Here is a 20,497-nt window from a genome sequence, read left to right on the forward strand (position 1 = left end):
ATGTAAACGCTACTTCAGGCCATTTACTGAAATAATCTATTAAGGTGATGGCATAACGGCAGTCACTTGGAGCGGTATCAAAGGGTCCTACAATGTCAATCGCCACTTTTTCCCATGCAGATTCAGGAAGAGGAACAGGCTGTAATGGAGGGGTACATGTCACAGCTGTCTTATCATGCATTTGGCAAGTGATACAGGATTTTCGGAGTGCTTCAGTTTGAGAGTCCATCCCTGGTCACCAATACAGATTCCGTAGTCGTCGTTTGGTTCTGACAATTCTTTGATGAGTATTGAAGGAACAAATATGGACACCGTGTAGAATCAAGCACATGGGTTTATTACGTACAGCGCTGACGGAGTGTCACCTCGCTTATTAGGCACAGAGACACTGCCAATCAATTGATTACAATGGATTATGTGGATTTTCCATGGGCGGAGGGAAATGATGGGGTAGGCAGTTCCAAACCCCTGGATAGGTCTAGCAGCAAGACAAGATAAGCACAGTAGCCAATGGTCAAAAGGTTACATAATGTCTCCGCCAATGGTTTCAGGTTAACACATGTCACTTAATTAGTACACAGGTGTTTTTCATTAAACAATATTTTAAGTGTGTTAGTATAAAATATATATATATGTTGAATTCTGATTTGGGATCCATAGGAATGAAGTAGCTCCCCTGATTGTCCAGCAGGTACACACCTAGGAGTTAAAGCAAAAGGACAAATGAAAAGTATATAGCAATAAAGATTGTCTTTTAATTATTCATTTGTCTTTCTAAGGCAGGTAGTGGCTATGGCTTGGAGGAGAGGTGCACATCTGTGAGAGGGAGGATATCATATCTCATACTGATATGTTTGAACCTCTTCCATAAACTCAAGACTGGTGTGTAGGAAGGCACCTCTTCTACAGAAGAAACAGGGCCCCTTTCATGCCTTTGGTCTGTTTGCAACTTTGAGATAAAGCCCCCAATTATAATTTCCACCTGGCTTCTTGCTGACCAAGCTTATCTTAGCAAAAAGCAAGGTTGTCCTTTGTTTGTTCTGCTTCTTAGCTAATATTATTCACTATTTGCTGGGCCTCTGTCTTCTTGACCAAACTCTGAATTTTGGGCCTGTGAAAAGAGCTGACACAGTCTATATACATCAGGTTGTAACATAAACAGCATATGAATTTTAGCCCTTCAAGTATCGTGTGCCAGGTGTATGAGTTTTGACTGTAATTCTTCTGGCACAAGTATTGGGTGTGTACCTCGTAGCACACAGCCATCGAGCAAAGAAAATTCATCCCGAACTCTAAAATAAGACAGCAAAAATGGGTCAAGGTTTTTAGGGTTACTGGGCCATCTCTTTGTCAGAAATTCCCGTAGTTTTTGTTGAATTGGACACGCTGAACAAGCAGCTTGAAATTGTTCTCTTGTGACTGCAGTAAGAGTGCTTGTAATAAGTGCAACTACTACATCCTCATCCTCCTGTGGACTATCTGGTGAAGGCAAAGGCAGGCGAGAAAGGCCATCAGCTACCACATTTTGGTTTCCAGGCTTATATTCCAGCTCATAATTGAAAGAGAGTAGTCTTGCAGACCATCTAGCAATACAATATCCTGCTCTTCCCTGTCCTTTCGTGGTGAGCAACGTCGTCAAAGGGCTGTGGTCTGTGTGCAACTTGAACGTGTGGCCCCACAGGTAAGTTCTCCATTTTTCAGTAGCCCAGACACAAACAAGTGCTTCTTTTTCGACTGTAGAATATTTCCCCTCAGCATTACTTAGTGTCCTTGAAGCAAATGCAACAGTCCTCTCTGTGTTGTCCTCATGAAGTTGTGTGAGGACAGCCCCAAGTCCATAATCAGAAGCATCAGTAGTTACAATTGTGGGCAATGCAGGAGTGAATAGTGCAAGTACTGGACTATGTATAATCAAGTCTTTCACTGTTTCGAAACTAGCTTGTGCATCCGTTGTCCACACTAAGGTTGAACTTCCCTGTAGTAATTCTCGTAACGGTTCAATGACCGAAGCATAATTGGGAATGAATTTTGCACACCAGGAGGTAAGACCCAAGAAGGAACGTAAGGTTTGCAAATCTGTTGGAGGAGGAGCATTTGAAATTGTCAGGATATGAGCCGGATCAGGTTTTAGTCCAGCCTGTGAAATTGTATGCCCCAGAAGGAAGAGTTCAGTTTGTCTAAATTTGCATTTGGACCTATTGAGCTTGAGGCCTGCTTTGCTGTTGCAGTTTAGTACAGACTGCAGGTTATTGTCATGCTCCTCCAAAGTATTTCCAAACATGATAATATCATCCAGATAGCACTGAACTCCATGTTGATTCTTCAAAATCAATGACATCATTTTTTGGAAGGCACTTGGGGCTGATGCGAGACCGTATGGAACATGTTTAAAATGAAATAGTCCCTCATGTGTAATAAATGCTGTGAGGTCTCTGCTATCTTCATGCAACATAACCTGGTGGTATGCGGTCTGCAAATCAAGAGTAGAAAACATCTTTGCTCCACGGAGTTCTGCAAATACTTCTTCTATGTGAGGAAGAGGATGGCTGTCAATCACAATAGCTTTATTTAGCTCCCTTAAGTCCATACAAAGGCAACTGCCTCTACCCTTCTTCTGCATCAATATTAGGTGAAACCCATTCCGAGGGGTTAATCTCTTCAATAATGTCCTTTTGAACAAGCTTGCTAAGTTCCTCTGAAACAGTTTCCCTGACTGAAAACGGTAAGCGCTGTAATTTCTGTCGTACAGGCATCACGTTATTCCGCATTTTAACTTTATGCGGAAACCCATAAGCACAGCTGAGTTTCTCCTCAACCTGGTGTTGGGTCCCAGCTGAAACTGGTGTGTGTACGGCAAGAGTGCTTTGCTGAGGAAGATCAATTCGTCCATTAACTACCCTGAGATTTAAAGCAGCCAAGAAATCTCTGCCAAGGATAGGAGTGCCTTTGTGGACAATGTAGGACTCTGCAGTTACACAGCAATCCCCAAAAGTAACTATCGCTGGCAGGCAGCCACGTATTGAAATATGGTTTTTCAAATAGCACACCAAGTGAAGCTTGGTTTCAGTAAGAGGCACACCTTTACAGTAATGCAAATAGATGGAATCAGGTAGTATAAATACTGCTGAGCCAGTGTCCAACAGTAGCTGAATAGAGTGTGATTTGCCTGAGGGTATTTACAGTGCACTTTATTTGTTCTGGAATATGTGCAGTAGTGATTTTGTCCACGCTCAGCACAGTAACATCTGGTATTGTAACTGCATGCACCTGTTGATTGAACTGGCTGCTGCGACATACTTTAGCAAAATGCCCAGTCTTTTTGCAATGACAGCACTGAGCTGCTTTTGCCGGACATCCTGTGTAGCTTGCAAGGTGTTGTGGGGATCCACAGTGAAAGCATGCTTTTACTGGATTTTGAATTTGCCGATTTGGTGGTTTGTCATTAGTTTTCCTCTTGTAATCGTTTGTCTGCAGCGATAGTGAACTTTTCTGCAAAGGAGTCACAGCCTGGACTGTGCCTCCTGTATCCATGCTCATTATTTTGGGTTCAGCTGTAGCTGACTCAGTCTGGGTAGCAATGGTTATTGCTTTTTCTAGTGTAAATTGTGGTTCTAGAAGTAAACGTTCTCTTACACGAAGCATGGTTGTTTTCTCAATGAGCTGGTCTCTAGTCATCTCATCTGCCGTATTCCCAAAGTCACAATCAGACTCCTCAGGGAAGCAATATACTGCATTATAGTCTCCCCTGTTTTCTGCTCATGCCGGTGAAATCTGTAATTAGCTACTACATTCACTTTTGGCACAAAAAAAGTTCTTTAATGCAGTGAGTGCAATCTCATATTTATCATCTGCAAGGGGAAAAGTGTAAAATATACGCTGCCCTTCTGCTCCAAGGCAGTGGATTAGCAGAGCACGTTTTCTTACTTCAGAAATCTCTGTAGCACTGATTGCAAGCAGATAAGTCTCAAACATATGGATCCAGGCAGTAAAAGCAATTGGAGGCTCACCTGGGCTTTGTAGAAAGGGTGCAGGTGGGTTCAAAGGCAGAAGATCCCACCCTTGTCGCCAAAATGTCGTAGTAGCCAGGCAAGGTACTAACAGACTTCAACAGGACTTTATTTTTTAAAGTGGAAACCTCTTTTCCAAGCTGCTGCTGCACCCTCAGTAGCTCTCCCTCAGCCTCTTCAACTCCTTCCCCCTCCTTCCGGTTTCCTGTCCTTTCAGACTCCCAACAGCCAATGCTCCCAATTCTAACAATTACAAGCAACATCTAAACACCACACTATAAATATATATATCTATATATCTATAGCTTCTTACTATATGTCCCATTCTATGCATCCGATGAAGTGGGCTGTAGCCCACGAAAGCTTCTGCTCTAATAAATTTGTTAATCTCTAAGGTGCCACAAGTCCTCCTGTTCTTTTTATAACGTTTGCGGACGATACGAAGCTGGGAGGGGTTACAAGCGCTCTGGAGGATAGGATTAAAATTCAAAATGATCTGGACAAACTGGAGAAACGGGCTGAAGTAAATAGGATGAAATTCAATGAGGACAAATGCAAAGTACTTCATTTAGGAAGGAACAATCAGTTGTACACATGCAAAATAGGAAGAAGACTGAGAGGGGACACGATAGTTTTCAAGTACATAACAGGTTGTTACAGGGAGGAAGAAGAATTGTTCTTCTTAACCTCTGAGGATAGGACAAGAAGCAGTGGGCTTAAATTGCAGCAAGGGAGGTTTAGGTTGGACATTAGGAAAAACTTCCTACCTGTCAGGGTGGTTAAGCACTGGAATAAATTGCCTAGGGAGGTTGTGGAATCTCCATCACTGGATATTTTTAAGAACAGTGTGGACAAACACCTGTCAGAGATGGTCTAGATAATGCTTAGTCCTGCCATGAGTGCAGGGGACTGGAGTAGATGACCTCCCGTGGTCCCTTCCAGTTCTATGATTGTCCCACTGCACCCCCCTTTGCTCGGCTTGTGCCACCCCCTGACCTCAGCCTGCCCCCCCACTGAGCCCTCTCCCATAGCCTGTGCCCCCCACTGTCCCACTGCACCCCCTGTCCCTCCCCCTGTACCCCCACCGTCCCCCTGCACCACCACCCCTCGGCCTCCATTCTCCGCACCAGTCCCTCTGTTCTGTACCACCCCACTACCCGCAGGACCTGCCCCTGGTCCCCGCCCCCCTTACCTGCTCCGGCTCCCAGCAGCACCCGGGACCCGGCCCCTGAGCCCATCCCGCTGCTCCGCTCGCGATCCCGGACCCGGACCCCGCTCCTCCGCTGCCCCTGTCCTAGAGATCCATGGCGCGGCTGGGAGCCCCGTGCCGCAGAGCCAGACTCCAGCGCAGCCAGGCTGCCTCCCTCCCTCCCAGACCCCGGGAACCTTCCCCCGCCAGCAGCGACTCGAGTCCCGGCCCGGCCGCCCCCTCCCCAGGCTCCCACACTCCTCCCTGCCCAGCCCGCTCCCGGCCAGGCCCGGCCCCGCGCTGCAGCCAGCGCCCCCTGCCCGAGCCGGCCCAGTGTAGTGCACATTTCTACACCCCGCAGTTTCCACACGCCACCGTGCAAGACGTTGCTACCTGCAGGCATTTGCTACACCAGGTGGTAGTTTTATACAATAGCAGTTTCTTACAATCCCCCACGTATCAGTGGTAGAATCTCCTTCCTTAGAAGTTTTTTAAAGTCAGGCTTGACAAAGCCCTGGCTGGGATGATTTAATTGGGGATTGGTCCTGCTTTGAGCAGGGGGTTGGACTAGATGACCTCCTGAGGTCCCTTCCAACCCTGATATTCTATAATTCTATGATTCTATGAACTGCTACCCGTAGCACAGGCCTATGGAGAGCCGTTTAATACACTACACCCGGCAGGTGCCGGGGGGCTGGCCGGGCTCACTCGCTGCAGGCGGGGGGAAAAGGGGGCACTGCCGCGCTCAGTGGGGCTCGGGCTCCGGGGGACAAATGACTATGGAGGGGGAGGGGTGCAGTGGGGGGCTTTTCTGGGAGATCTCTGAGCGACGGAGTAAAGGCCCCCCAGGGTAGAGGGCTCCAAACCTGCCTCCCCCCACACCAGGGTGGGGGAGGGGGCACAGGCAGCGAGCGGTGTGTGTGCTGGGGTCAGAGATGGGCTGGCTCAGGCCCCATAGCCTCGGCCTTTCCCCTCCCTTCCAACATCGCCAGAAAGGAGGTTCTTGTTGTTTGCTGCATCTTGGGAACCGCTTGGAGAAATGGCCCCACATTTCCGCTCAGTGCCCAAACCCCGCACACCCATGGTGGACAACACGTTTCAAGCTGGCGGGGGGGGGGGGGGGGGGAACCTTTTGTAGTGATAATCAAGGTGGGCCATTTCCAGCAGTTGACAAGAACGTCTGAGGAAAGGGGGTGGGGGGGGTGGGGAGGGGGGAAATAAACATGAGGAAATAGTTTTACTTTGTGTAATGACCCATCCACTCCCAGTCTCTATTCAAGCCTAAGTTAATTGTATCCAGTTTGCAAATTAATTCCAATTCAGCAGTCTCTCTTTGGAGTCTGTTTTTGAAGTCTTTTTGTTGTAATATTGCGACCTTTAGGTCTGTAATCGAGTGACCAGAGAGATTGAAGTGTTCTCCCCCCACCCCCCAGTCTCCTGCTGGTATTAGCTCATCTTAAGTGATCACTCTCCTACAGTGCGTATGGTAACGCCCATTGTTTCATGTTCTCTGTGTATATAAATCTCCCCACTGTATTTTCCACTGAATGCACCCGATGAAGTGAGCTGTAACTCACAAAAGCTTATGCTCAAATAAATTTGTTAGTCTCTAAGTTACCACAGGTTCTCCTGTTCTTTATTCAGAAAGCTGGTCTTAACCTCAACTATAGCAGAGCTGGCATGCCACTGACGTATTTATTTAGAAAGTTTTAACAGGTTTCCAAACCCCGTCCTGTAACTATCAGAGCCCAAAGAATAACCAGCTTTTGTTTACAGAAACATTCTCCTGTAATGTAATCACCAGATCTTTATTTAACAGAGGGAGGAAGGCGGCCTCTTTATGCTACCCAGGACCTGTCGTTTCTGGTGATTTTATTTCACTGAGTTAATTAGTTGCCCTATCAAATGTTACTAGTCAAAATAATGGGACAGGTGTGCTGGGGTTTGATTAGCAGGTTAATGTTCTTTGTCTAAGTGTTGAAGAAACGGGAACCATGTAGTTGTTCTGTTTTGCTGAGTACATGTGCTGTTCCATAACAATCTCCCATGTTTTTTTGAGCCATTCCTCTAGAGTTGGACTATTTTTCTTTCTCCAGTAGGAAGCTGTCAGTAGCCAGACAGGTACCAGCAGATGAGGAATTAATTTGTGTGACCATTTCCAGCAGGAAGCCCCAGGAGGATCACCAAAGATCAGTTGGTAATAAATAGCCCCACCGTTTGTGATATTTGGTTACACATTGCACCCCAACGCTCTCTAATGACTGGACACGTCTACCATCTACGCTCTGACACTTTTTGGGGTTACGTTACCCAAGGTGTCTGGGGTGAATCATGACCACCTGCTTAAAGCAGGAGGGAGCCCCGTCTGTGCCGACAGGGGAAACTCTCCCCAGCCGCTGGCTGCTGGCCATGCAGGTGCTCCACTCCAGGTTCTGTGAGCCCCACTCTTACACACTGCAGGCTTGCAATTTACACACTCCACTTTGTTATACTTTATGGCCCAGTCCCCTATCTTCTGGACACCCACAATGTACTCCAATCTGCTGGGGCTGTAGGCAACCAGGCCTAGTGGTCAGAGCCGGGGTCGGAAGCCAGGAATGAAAGCTGGAGTTGGAATCACCCCAAGGCTTGGGGCCAGAGTTGGGGTCAGGAGTCATGGCAAAAGTTGAGCAAGAATCTGTGGCAGGAGTCACATTGAGGGTCAGGACTGGAGTCTGGGGTCAAGGGTCAAGCTGAGTCCATGGGTCAAGCTGAGTCCAAGGGTCAAGGGTCAAGCTGGAGTGAGGAACCAGGAACAGTGTCAGGGACCAAGCTGAAGTCAGTACCAAAGGTCTAACTAGAGTCAGGGTCCAGTACAACAGCAGATCAGGAGTTAACTTAGATAATTTCCAGTGCCGCCTCCTGATTTAAGTAGTGTGTCTGGGCCAATTGGTGGGGCTGGACATCTGTTCCAAATGGAGCTGATGGGTGGAACCTCTGGTGGACCAGTGGTCTGTTTGCCCCCTCCCCTGCTAGTTCCAGAGAGCGGTGGGGTAGCGATGGTGGCCTAGGCACTACTTGGGGACCCAGGAGCCTGGGTTTGAGACCCACAATCTCTCACATTGGCGCCCTGCATCTTTCACTGGGCTTGGTTTTCTGGAAAGGCTCTTTGGAAGGTTTTCACCAGGTCAGGGGTGTGGACATTCTCCACCAGCTCCTAGGAGTGCTCTGTAGGATTGTAACCTTCCCAATCTATGAGATACCAGAGTCTACCCCATCTCATTCTGTAGTTGAGGATCTCATGGACAATATACTCATCATGATTATATACATGATCTTGAGCACATACTGGGTGGGGTGGCACTTGGGAATGGTGAAGGATTGGATCCTACATGTAGGGCTTCAGGAGTGATATGTAAAAACAGGGTGTATCCAGAAGGATTAGACTAGGTGGAGTTCATGAGTAACTGGGTTGATTTTCCAGCAAACTTAGGGGCAAAGGAACTGGTACTCCAATATACGAGATGGGGAGGAGGTGACCAGCCCTCTGTGGAGAAAGAAGTGGTTCGGGACTATTTAGAAAAGCTGGACGAGCACAAGTCCATGGGGCCGGATGTGCTGCATCCGAGAGTGCTAAAGGAGTTGGCGGATGTGATTGCAGAGCCATTGGCCATTATCTTTGAAATCTCATGGTGATCAGGGGAAGTCCCAGACGACTGGAAAAAGGCTAATGTAGTACCCATCTTTAAAAAAGGGAAGGAGGAGGATCCGGGGAACTACAGGCCAGTCAGCCTCACCTCAGTCCCTGGAAAAATCATGGAGCAGGTCCTCAAGGAATCAATTCTGAAACACTTAGAGGAGAGGAAAGTGATCAGGAACAGTCAGCATGGATTCACCAAGGGCAAGTCATGCCTGACTAATCTAATCGCCTTCTATGACAAGATAACTGGCTCTGTGGATGAGGGGAAAGCGGTGGATGTGTTGTTCCTTGACTTTAGCAAAGCTTTTGACACGGTCTCCCACAGTATTCTTGCCAGCAAGTTAAAGAAGTATGGGCTGGATGAATGGACTATAAGGTGGATAGAAAGTTGGCTAGATTGTCAGGCTCAACGGTAGTGATCAATGGCTTCATGTCTAGTTGGCAGCTGGTACCAAGTGGAGTGCCCCAAGGGTCGGTCCTCGGGCCGGTTTTGTTCAATATCTTCATAAATGATCTGGAGGATGGTGTGGGTTGCACCCTCAGCAAGTTTGCAGATGACATTAAACTGGGAGGAGAGGTAGATACGCTGGAGGGTAGGGATAGGATACAGAGGGTCCTAGACAAATTAGAGGATTGGGCCAAAAGAAATCTGATGAGGTTCAATAAGGACAAGTGCAGAGTCCTGCACTTAGGACAGAAGAATCCCATGCACCGCTACAGACTAGGGACCGAATGGCTCGGCAGCAGTTCTGCAGAAAAGGACCTAGGGGTTACAGTGGACGAGAGGCTAGATATGAGTCAACAGTGTGCCCTTGTTGCCAAGAAGGCCAATGGCATTTTGGGATGTATATGTAGGGGCATTGCCAGCAGATCGAGGGACGTGATCGTTCCCCTCTATTCGACATTGGTGAGGCCTCATCTGGAGTACTGTGTCCAGTTTTGGGCTCCCCACTACAAGAAGGATGTGGAAAAATTGGAAAGAGTCCAGCAGAGGGCAACAAAAATGATTAGGGGAGTGGAACACATGACTTATGAGGAGAGGCTGAGGGAACTGGGCTTGTTTAGTCTGCAGAAGAGAAGAATGAGGGGGGATTTGATAGCTTCTTTCAACCACCTGAAAGGGGGTTCCAAAGAGGATGGATCTAGACTGTTCTCAGTGGTAGCTGATGACAGAACAAGGAGTAATGGTCTCAAGTTGCAGCGGGGGAGGTTTAGGTTGGATATTAGGGAAAACTTTTTCACTAGGAGCGTGATGAAGCACTGGAATGAGTTACCTAGGGAGGTGGTGGAATCTTCTTCCTTAGATATTTTTAAGGTCAGGCTTGACAAAGCCCTGGCTGGGATGATTTAGTTGGGGATTGGTCCTGCTCTGAGCAGGGGGTTGGACTGGATGACCTCCTGAGGTCCCTTCCAACCCTGATATTCTATGATTCTATCATCTTGAAGTGTAGGTGTTTTATCAAGAGCCATACCAATCTGTGCTACTGAAAGTGTGGGCCCCTCCTGTCGATGGCGGTCCGCATACTGTTTGTAGCTCCTTTTGGTGTCCTCCAGGTGTATCTTTACATCATCTTGGGTTTGACTGAGTTGTGCCCAGTCCCGGGTTGCTGGGTAGGAGGAAGTTGCAGGTAGCTCTGGGTAGAATTGAGGACAGAATCCATAGTTTGAAAAGGGGCTTTGCTCTGTCGAGGTGTGTTCCACTTTATTATATGCAAACTCCACAAGAGTAGGGCCCTACCTAATTCACGGTCCATTTTGGTCAATTTCAATGTCATAGGATTTTAAACATCGTACATTTCATGATTTCACCTATTTAAATCTGAAATTTCACTGTGTGGTAACTGTAGGGGTTCTGACACCACAAGGAGTTGGGGGTGCTCACAAGGTTATTGTAGGGGGGCTTGCGGTACTGCTACCCTTACTTCCGCGCTGCTGCTGACGGCGGCGCTGCCTTCACAGCTGGGCGGCCGGAGAGCGGCAGCTGCTGGCTGGGAGCCCAGTTCTGAAGCAGAGCCACCACCAGCACCGGTGCAGAAGTAAGGATGGCATAGTATTGCATTGCCATCCTTACCTCTGCGCTGCTGCCTGCAGAGCTGGGCCCTCAGTCAGCAGCCGCCACTCTCTGGCCGCCCAGCTCTGAAGGCAGCAGTGCAGAAGTAAAGGGTGGCATGGTATGGTATGGTATTGCCACCCTGACTTCTGTGCTGGCAGGGTGCAGAAGTAAAGGTGGCAATACTGCAACCCCCCTAAAATAACCTTGTGACCCCCCCTGCAACTCCCTTTTGGATCAGAAACCACAATTTGAGAATTTCCCTGTGAAATCTGTATAGTGTAGGGTAAAAGCACACAAAAGACCAGATTTCGCGGTCCAAGTCATAGTTTTCATGGTTGTGAATTTGGTAGGGCACTATGCATGGGACAGCAGGGAGGACCAGTCATTCTGCTGGTAGTTTATACAGCAGTGAAGATATGCTCCAGAATCTGGGTGGTTCTCTCCATATGACTGCTTGCCTGCGGCTGTGTGGATGAGAGACAAGAGCAAATGCCCAGCATTCAGAGGGCTTTACCGCAGAAGCGGGAGATGAAGTACGCTCTGCAGTCATAGATGATGTGCTCTGGGAGGAAGCAGACAACTTGGTCCACCCTGAGCCAGGCGGTCTCCTGGGAGGACGGTAGGCCAGTGCAGGGAATGAAGTGTGCCATCTTTGTGAGACCTTCAAAGTGGTCGTGAACCCGTCAGATTCGGGTAATTCTACTATAAAATCTAGGGCAGTAACTGATCAGGAGCTAGGTGGACTCTTGAGGGGTTGCTGGAGTCTGAGGGGTTTATTGTGCATTCCCTTGGAGTTGGCACATACATTGCAAAAGTTGACATAGACCTCGCTGTGGCTCACATGCAATACCACCAGATGAGACAAGAGACTAGGCACTGCATTTTAAACCTGCCAAAATGTCCCACGAGGGGGGAGTTGTGACATATTTACAGAGTTGCAGTTCTCAGAGGTCTGGGGGGGAACATATATATGCCCATTCCTGTAGGTTATCCTGTCTTGGACCTTGTGGGGTTCCCTACCTATGGACTCCTGTTTGTCAGGAGGGACCCCCTTGGGCTGAGGCTGATTGTATTTGCATGGGCTGGTCTTGGTGAGGAGCTGAGCCCAGGACATTATGAGAAGATTTCAGGGTTCAAATCCTCTAGATCAGCATAATGTTCCCCCTATTTTTGGTTTCCAGGGATAGGAGATTATGAAATTGAAGCATGAAAAGAACAGGGCCCACCGATGCTGTCACTGGTTAAGGGCCTTGGCTCTACATAAATATTCAACGTTTTAATGGTCTGTATACATCTGGATGGAACACCAGACCCCTTCTAGATGGGGGTGCCACACCTCAAAGGCAGTTTTAATCACCAGGAGTTCCTTATACCTTAACTCTCATACTTCTGCTCTCCATGTGTATTTTTCTTGAAGTAAAAGGCACAGGGATGTAACAACTGTTGGGGACCGTGTATCTGAGAATGCACCGTTCCGATCACCACATTGGAAGAGTCTTCTTCCATGGTGAAGGCCTGCGTAGCGTCTGAATGAACCAGCATGGGAGTGGTGATGAATGTGAGTTTTAACTACTTGAAGATCTGTTGGGCCTCAGGGGACCCAGAGACGCTTTTGTGGAGCAGGGCAGCGAGGGGGGTTGTGGAAGTAGAGGAAAGGATGAAGGGAATTTGAACGCAAATATCTTAAGTTCTAGGAATAGAGCAAGATTCAGGCTAACACTAGCTCTGATAACGCAAGACTTTTTTATCGACCTTGTGTTAGATAAGAATGGAACACAGACTGTAGCAGGACCTGCTGAGAAAAGTAAGATAGCAGGAAGGTGTATGTATAAACAAGACGTGGTTGTTGATCATTACTGTCTGTAGCAAAGGTATAAATGCTTGCCCTAATTGTTTATCTAACGGAGACCTGCCTGGGATAGGGGAACCCCTGTCTGGGTGTACTCTCCCCTTGCAAGTGCTAGAAACAAATAAACTATCTCTGATATGTTGCAACCAACCTGAGAAAGAAAACTGTGTTTTCTTCCACAATTTACATATAGGCCTTCTTGACTGATAGGAATTAAAGGGTTCATGATGCAGTTACATTCCTTCAGGCTGTCCTAATATGAGTTGTTTTGTGGGGAAAGTGCAGGTGCTTCGGGGTTTGGAAAAAGGGGTGGAGGATTTTCAGGTGGTCGGTTTGGGCATTCATTTCTCCAGTGTCCCTGCTGGCCACAAAAGTGGCATGCAGCGTTCCCTGTCGGGGCAGGATATGAGGGACCTCTCCCTCTCCCCCGACCTCGTCCTCCCCCACCCCTCGGCCTCTATATTGATAAGTTTGCAACTGCAAGGCCAAAAGTTTTGTTTCAGTACTTTCTTTCTTCTGCTCTATGCAAGCTGCACAATGGTTGACAACTGTCACCAATTCAGAAAGGGGTTTAGTTTGCCAGCCAATGCAGATAATCCTTAACTGCTGCTGAACCTTTGGTAAGAGTCCCTGAACAAAGGCAGCCCCTACTGCCTCTCTGGCATTGTCAGCTGGCTGGTAGCAATTCCTGAATGTTGTTCAAACACCTTAGTTAGTCTATCTAGATAATCAGCAGGGGACTCGCCTTTGTTCTGTTTACAGTTATTAATCTTTGTCCAACTTCAGAATAAACCTCTGATAAAAATTTGTGATCCCCAGGAAGTCCTGTAGTTTGAGAACATTGCATGATGCTGCCCACTTAAGGACTACTATTCACCTTGCCAGGATCCATCTTACTACCATGAGGTGATAAAATGAACCCTAGGAATTCTATAGAGATCTGGCCAAAGACACACTTCTCCTGTTCACTATAAGGCCAAGCTGATGTAGTCTCCTCAGGACAGAACAGACATGCAGGGTGTGCAGCTCAGCATTCACTGAAAAAGTAATTCTGTCACCCAGGTATCCTACCACATGTTGGTCCAGAATGTCCCAGAGCACGTCGTTCATAAAATGTTGAAATGTGGCAGGTGCATTCATCAAACCAAAGGGCATGATGAGGTACTCAAAATACCGTAACAGGTTTGGAAGGCAGTTTTCCACTTGTCCCCAGCTCTAACATAGACACATCCCTCCGAAGTGTAACTTTGTATATTCAAGCGACTCCCACCTGCTCCAATAGTTTGGGGTGTAGGGATAGTGAGTATCAGTTCCTAACAGTGACTTGATTTAAAGTCCGATAATCCACACACAGTTGGAGGGTGCCTTTTTTTGTTTGTTTGTTTTGGATAAAGAGGCCTGTTGCCCCAGCAGGGGAGGTACACTTGCGAAAAAAGCCCTTAGCCAACTTCTCCTGGGTAGGCATGCAGCGCAGCTAGCTCAGGCTCGGACATGGCGTAAATGCAACCGACTGGAATGTTTGCTGCAGGTTGTGACTTGATTTGACAATGGTAATCCTTGTATGGGGGTGTGACAGGATCCCCAGGGTACAACCTGGGACTGTGGGACCGCTATGCTCCCTTAACTCTTCAGCCTGGGCTGTCTCACACAATGCAATGCCAGTGACAAGCAGCAAACCCCTCCAGGAGCTCTGATCACTCAGCCATCAGCATGTGGAGCCCCACACCCAGCTAGATTGCATGAATGCTCCCTGAGCCACTCATGAATCATACAGAGAGAGGCACCAGCTAGTCACCCCAGCCCCTGGCCTTGCACCCCATACCATCTTACACTGCTCGAGACTCCCTTTGACAGTGCAAGCTCATTAATTAGCTCACCACTCCAACAAAAGGGTAGTGGATCTGCAACAGCCCTTGTTAACCTGAGCTGGGATTCCCCCAACACTTCAACCAAAACCACACTGTGTTAGGTAAAATATAAAACAGATTTCTTAATTACAGAAAGGCAGATTGTAAGTGATTATAAGTAGACATAGAGATCAACGTTAGTTACATAGAAATAAAAATAAATTTGCAGTCTAAATTCTACAGACTAAGCAAGATTTGAATCAAGCAGTCTCTTACCTTAACAAATGTTACAGGCAGCTCACAGTTCCCAGTACACAGGCTGGATTCCCTTCCCAGACTGGGACCAATCTCCCCAGTTCAAAGTCTTTGTCTTCCAGATGCTTTTCCAGGTGTTGAGATGGGGGAAGAGAGAGGCCAAGTGATGATGTCACTGTCCCTCCTTTATACTTTCTTCCAGCTGCTAGAAAGATCCTTGCTGTGACGTGAGGTTAGGAAGTCCTCATTGCACATGTGCCCTCTCTGAGAAGTCTCTGGGATAGTGGATGGGCCATCAACGCCTGTCTGGCCAATGAGAGTTGCTCCTTTGTCCCTGCTGAAAGGCCAGCTGTGGGCATTTCCCAACCTCACAGCATATTTCAGTAGCACACAGAGCAATACTTCATAAGAATGGCCATACTGGGTCGACCAAAGGTCCATCTAGCGCAGTATTCTGTCTTCCAACAGTGGCCAATGCCAGGTGCCCCAGAGGGAATGAACAAGTGATCCATAACTTCACAGACAATTATAGCACCTGCAATCCAACAGGATATTAAGGCTCTACAGATCAATACTTTTAAAATGATACTTCACAAGGCATACTTTGTATAAAACATATCATAATCATATAACTATGGTGAAAATGGGGGTTCCGGGGTGCTACTTTGAGGTACAGAGTGTCACAGAAGCAAGGCATCTGCAATTTCCTTTTCAAAGACCTCAGTGTAGTTGTTATATGTCATAAATATAAAGGGAAGGGTAAACACCTTTAAAATCCCTCCTGGCCAGAGGAAAAATCCTTTCACCTGTAAAGGGTTAAGAAGCTAGGATAACCTCACTGGCACCTGACCAAAATGACCAATGAGGAGACAAGATACTTTCAAAAGCTGGGGGGAGGGAAAACAAAGCCTCTCTCTCTGTCTGTGTGATGCTTTTGCCGGGGACAGAACAGGAATGGAGTCTTAGAACTTAGTAAGTAATCTAGCTAGATATGCGTTAAATTCTGTTTGTTTAAATGGCTGAGAAAATAAGCTGTGCTGAATAGAATGGATATTCCTGTGTTTGTATCTTTTTGTAACTTAAGGTTTTGCTGAGAGGGATTCTCTATGTTTTGAATCTAATTACCCTGAAAGGTATTTACCATCCTGATTTTACAGAGGTGATTCTTTTTACTTCTATTAAAATTCTTCTTTTAAGAAACTGAATGTTTTTTCATTGTTCTTAAGATCCAAGGGTTTGGGTCTGTGGTCACCTACGCAAATTGGTGAGGATTTTTATCAAACCTTCCCCAGGAAGTGGGGTGCAAGGTTTTGGGGAGGATTTTGGGGGGAAAGACATTTCCAAATGCTCTTTTCCAATAATAAACCCGGTTAGACGTTTGGTGGTGGCAGCGGAAGTTCAAGGACAACAGGTAAAATAGTAAAATAAACCTTGGGGAAGTTTTAACCTAAGCTGGTAAAAGTAAGCTTAGGAGGTTTTCATGCAGGTCCCCACATCTGTACCCTAGAGTTCAGAGTGGGGAAGGAACCTTGACATTATATTTGGAAGGGAGTAGAGAATCAGGGCCAGTGGTTGGCTCTGGTACTCTGGCTTGTAACTGGTTGGGAACTACTGCATGCTCTGCATTTCCTGGGGCCAAGCTGTGCTGCTGACAAATCTCTGAGGAAAAGCTGACCGTTAGTTCATGCCAGCGGATAAGAGGGCATGGAGGGCTGGGCAAGAGATACCCCATATTTCCCCCGGATCTTGGGAACGGATGGCAATGAACTGTAGTGTCTCTCGCTGCCCTTGGATAGTGAGCTCCTCAGGAACCGTTTCCATGGCCACCAGCCCAGAGGACAGCAGGGACCTATCCGTTGTTTCTATGAGGGTTTGGGTTTGGGTTGCAGGGAAATCTGCAGATCTTGGGATGCCTCCATGTTGATAAAATTATCTGCTGCAGCTGTGTCTGTGAGGGGATGGTTGGGAATGCCCTTCACTGGGCTTGGGCTGGCTCATTTCCCAGATCCCTTCATGCTGGGTTCTTTGAGGGGCAACAAGAGATCATGTGACCCGGTTCCCCACAGGGTAAGGCATTGCTGGTGTGCTCCTTCCTCAGGGAGGAGTCACCAGCAAGCCAGGTTGGTCTGCATCAGCTCGCCTGGCAGAGCGGAATCTAAGAGCAGGGGGCAGTGTTGTGACATCACATCAGGGTTGCACATGTGGCTGAAGGTCGGTCTGGATGAGCAGAGCAATGAAGTCATCCCGACCTGTGGGGGTCTCGACTCGGGACAGCTCGTCCTTGATCTTGTCCCACAAGTCCCATTGGAAGTTCCATTCTGGGTCCGACATACGTGGTTGGAAGGGTGCTGCATAGGAGGCGGCTATGCCTGACCCCTGTCCAAGTTTCCTCAGGGGAGCCTCAGCAAAGGGGGCACAGTTATGGTCATAAAAAATGGTTGATATCGTCCTCTGGAAGGTGTCCCAGTTAGACAGGTCTAGATGGCTGGTTTCCAACAGGGGGGAGTCTTAAGTCTTCTTCTCAGTGTCTTTATTGCTTGCAGCATAGGTGGGGGCAGGAGAAAGGCCAAGCATGGGGCCCCTGTGTTCTGTTTTATACCCTCAGTCCCATGTGCTTGGGGAACACAAGTCCAGGCATGTCTATGGGGCATTGCTGAGTCTCCAGGCAAGGCTGAGCAGTTCCCTTGGTGTAGCCTTATTGCATTGTAGCTCCCTTGCTGGACGATGGCTGTTGATGGGTTGTTTGACACCTCACCTGGGCGCTGGTAACTTTCCTTGCTGTTGCCTCTGGGGAGCTAATATCTGATTGATTCTCCAACTTACAGCATGTTTGAGTGACAACCATACAACACAATTCTCATAACTTCATATGCATTAATGATAGACATATATGGATAGAGAAATGCTTTCAGGAAATCATCATCTTTCCCCTGATACCTCACATGTCCTGCTTTATATGCAAGATCAAAATGATATGTAATTGAGGGATATGGGGGTTACAGGGTGCTCCCCCAAGTATAGAATGTCACAATCGCCCACTGGAAGGTGTCCAAGTTAGACAGAACTTAACTGCTGGTTTCCCACAGTGGGAGGCTCAGTCCAATGTGTCCCCAGTCAGTGGGCTATTTGCTATTCTTGGAAGAATACATCTGCAGTCGAAGCAGGAACAAGAGGCACCATTGGTTCATGAAGCCCTGAAATTTTGACAACTCCCTTTGAAGCGCTTCAGCAAAGGGAGAGCGTGTCCCAGCTAGCGTGGTGGCATGGCTGGTCGAGCCCGGATCACAGTGTTCTCTGCATGGAGCTGAGGCGCTTGCTCCCGCAATGCCCAATTTTCAGCAGCCAGCTGCACAATCTGCACCTGTATTACTTGGTTATCTGCCTGGAGGAGTCACCTGTTCATGTGATGCCGATGCTCCTTGGGGTTAGAGGAGCGCCACTGGGTCCATGCGAGGCTGGGCCCACTCGGCGGAGTAGAGGCCTGAGCAAGCTGTAGGACCAGGGTATGGGTGGTCAGGCCTAGTGGTCAGAGCCAGGGTCGGCGCCAGGAACCAAAGCCAGAGTTAGCGCTGGAGTCAGGATCACTCTACGGGTAGGACTGATTGGGGTCAGGAGGTACAGCAAAGGCTGAGCCAGAGTCAGGAGTCACATGGAGGGTCAGGACTGGAGTTGGCATCAGACAGACACACCAAGGGTTGAGCTGGAGCGAGGAACCAGGGAACGGTGCCGGGGTCTAACTAGAGTCAGAATCGACTAGCAGCAGCCAAGGCCAAACCGGAGTCAGGGAACAATGCCAGAGTCAAACTGGAATCATGCGTTAGGCCCCAGAAACAGCAGAGCAGGGACTCACTCAGTTGCTCGGACAACTTCCTGTGACTCCTTCTGGCTTCAGTAGCTTGACCAGAAAAATCAGTGGGGCTGGATGTTTGCTCCCAGGAGCTTCATGGGTGGAGCCTCTGGTGGGCTGCAGTTCTGTTAGCTCCCTCCCCTGCTGGCTCTGGTGCACTGCTGGGCCGCGGTCGCAGTCTGGGCACTGCTTGGAGACCCGTGGACCTGGGTTCGAAATCCCGCACAGCTGTCTCCATGGAAGCAGCAAACCCCAGTTCTCTGGTTTCACCTCAGTTCAACATGTCAATGATAAAACCCAGCTGAAATTTGTTTACCAGAGCTTGAGATAGAGTCAAATAACAGTAAGTCTAAGAGTTTGGAAATGTCAGGTTACAAGTAAAAGAAAACCATAAGACCCAGTCTATGGCCTCTATGTGTTAACTAGTTACGTTCCTCTCACCAATGGTCAGTCCTTACAGCACTTGTCCCTCTGGGATCCACCTTTCATGAGCCACCCCTGCTGGCAGAGTTTCTCGTCTGTAATTGTCAAAGCTGATTCCCCACTCTGGCACTTCGAGTGCAGAAGGTTGGGGCCCACAAGGATTTTAAAAATTAATACTGGCCAGTGCAGTCTCCCCTGAGGGGATAGCTCAGAGGTTTGAGCGTTGGCCTGCTAAACCGAGGGTTGTGAGTTCAATCCTTGAGGGGGCCATTTAGGGATCTAGGGCAAAAATTGGGGATTGGTCCTGCTTTGAGCAGTGGGTTGGACTAGATGACCTCCTAAGGTTCCTTCCAACCCTGATATTCTATGATGATTAAACTCCTAAGGTTACAGTTTCTCTCTGACCTTGGATGGGTAGACACTGCCACCACCCAAGTGCAAAAACCCCTGAAACCAGAAAGGTGCACTTGGGAATTCCCTCCTGTGGTGTACCCTCAAGTCCTTTCACTCCCCCTCCGGGGAAGAGCTGAAAAAGAAAAACAAAGCAAATCAGCTGGTTAAACAACATGGGCACAAACCTCTTAGGTCACCAAAAATACAATTCTGTTCTTTAAAAAGGTAAGTTTTATTAAAAACAAAAAGAAAGAAAATACATCTGGAACGTAGGCTTTTGCTAGATTTTAAAAAACCCACTTACAAAAATCGAACATCAAGAATAACCTTCTTGAGGTCCAGCTTAAAGGTTACAAGCAAAATAAAAAGCATCTGGGGTTAGCACGGAGGAGTCCATTAACCATAAGAAATAAACAGAAATAAACTAATCGCGTCTTTCTAAACATTTCTGATCTACTTACACATTTGGGGGTTCCAAATAAGTAGGTCTAGGTATGATTTGATGATCTATGATCATACCTGGCTTAAAGCTTCTCATAGCATAACTGCTCCCTGTTCCCCTCTTTCCCATAGAGCAACAACAGAGACAAAGGGGAAGGTTTTTTTTTCATTTTAAAAAGATCTAGCCTTCCCATTGGCTCTTTTGGTCAGGTGCCCACTCCGTTTCCTTCACCTGAGGGACTTTGTTAACCCTTTGCAGATAAAGCAAGCAGAGAACAGCCACCAAGGGGGACTTTATAGCTAACTGGCTGGCTGGGTGCCCATAAAAGGGAGCTACTCCCCCCCACCTTCATTTATAACAGTAATGGATAACCATGAGGGCCATTTCTTCTGCCCTTCTGCAGTTCTAGGCTATTCTCACTGAGCAGAGCTATTCAAAGAGCTCTCCTGGGCTCTCCTGGGGTCGGTGTGTAATCGCAGTGCTGTCTCCGAGGTTGTCTGTTGTTCTCAGCGT

At 47.8% G+C, this 20,497-nt stretch overlaps 1 long non-coding RNA gene across 1 annotated transcript; it reads right to left on the minus strand.

Moving 5' to 3' along the window:
- Positions 1–316: 316 nt before the first annotated feature.
- Positions 317–19,773, minus strand: LOC122463401. Its single transcript, XR_006286748.1, has 2 exons — positions 14,901–19,773; positions 317–699 (listed from the first exon to the last, which is right to left on the minus strand). It is a non-coding gene; the product is annotated as an uncharacterized LOC122463401 (long non-coding RNA).
- Between the last annotated feature and the right edge of the window lie 724 nt (positions 19,774–20,497).

Source organism: Chelonia mydas, chromosome 20, assembly GCF_015237465.2.
Source record: "Chelonia mydas isolate rCheMyd1 chromosome 20, rCheMyd1.pri.v2, whole genome shotgun sequence".
Taxonomy (NCBI): domain Eukaryota; kingdom Metazoa; phylum Chordata; order Testudines; family Cheloniidae; genus Chelonia; species Chelonia mydas.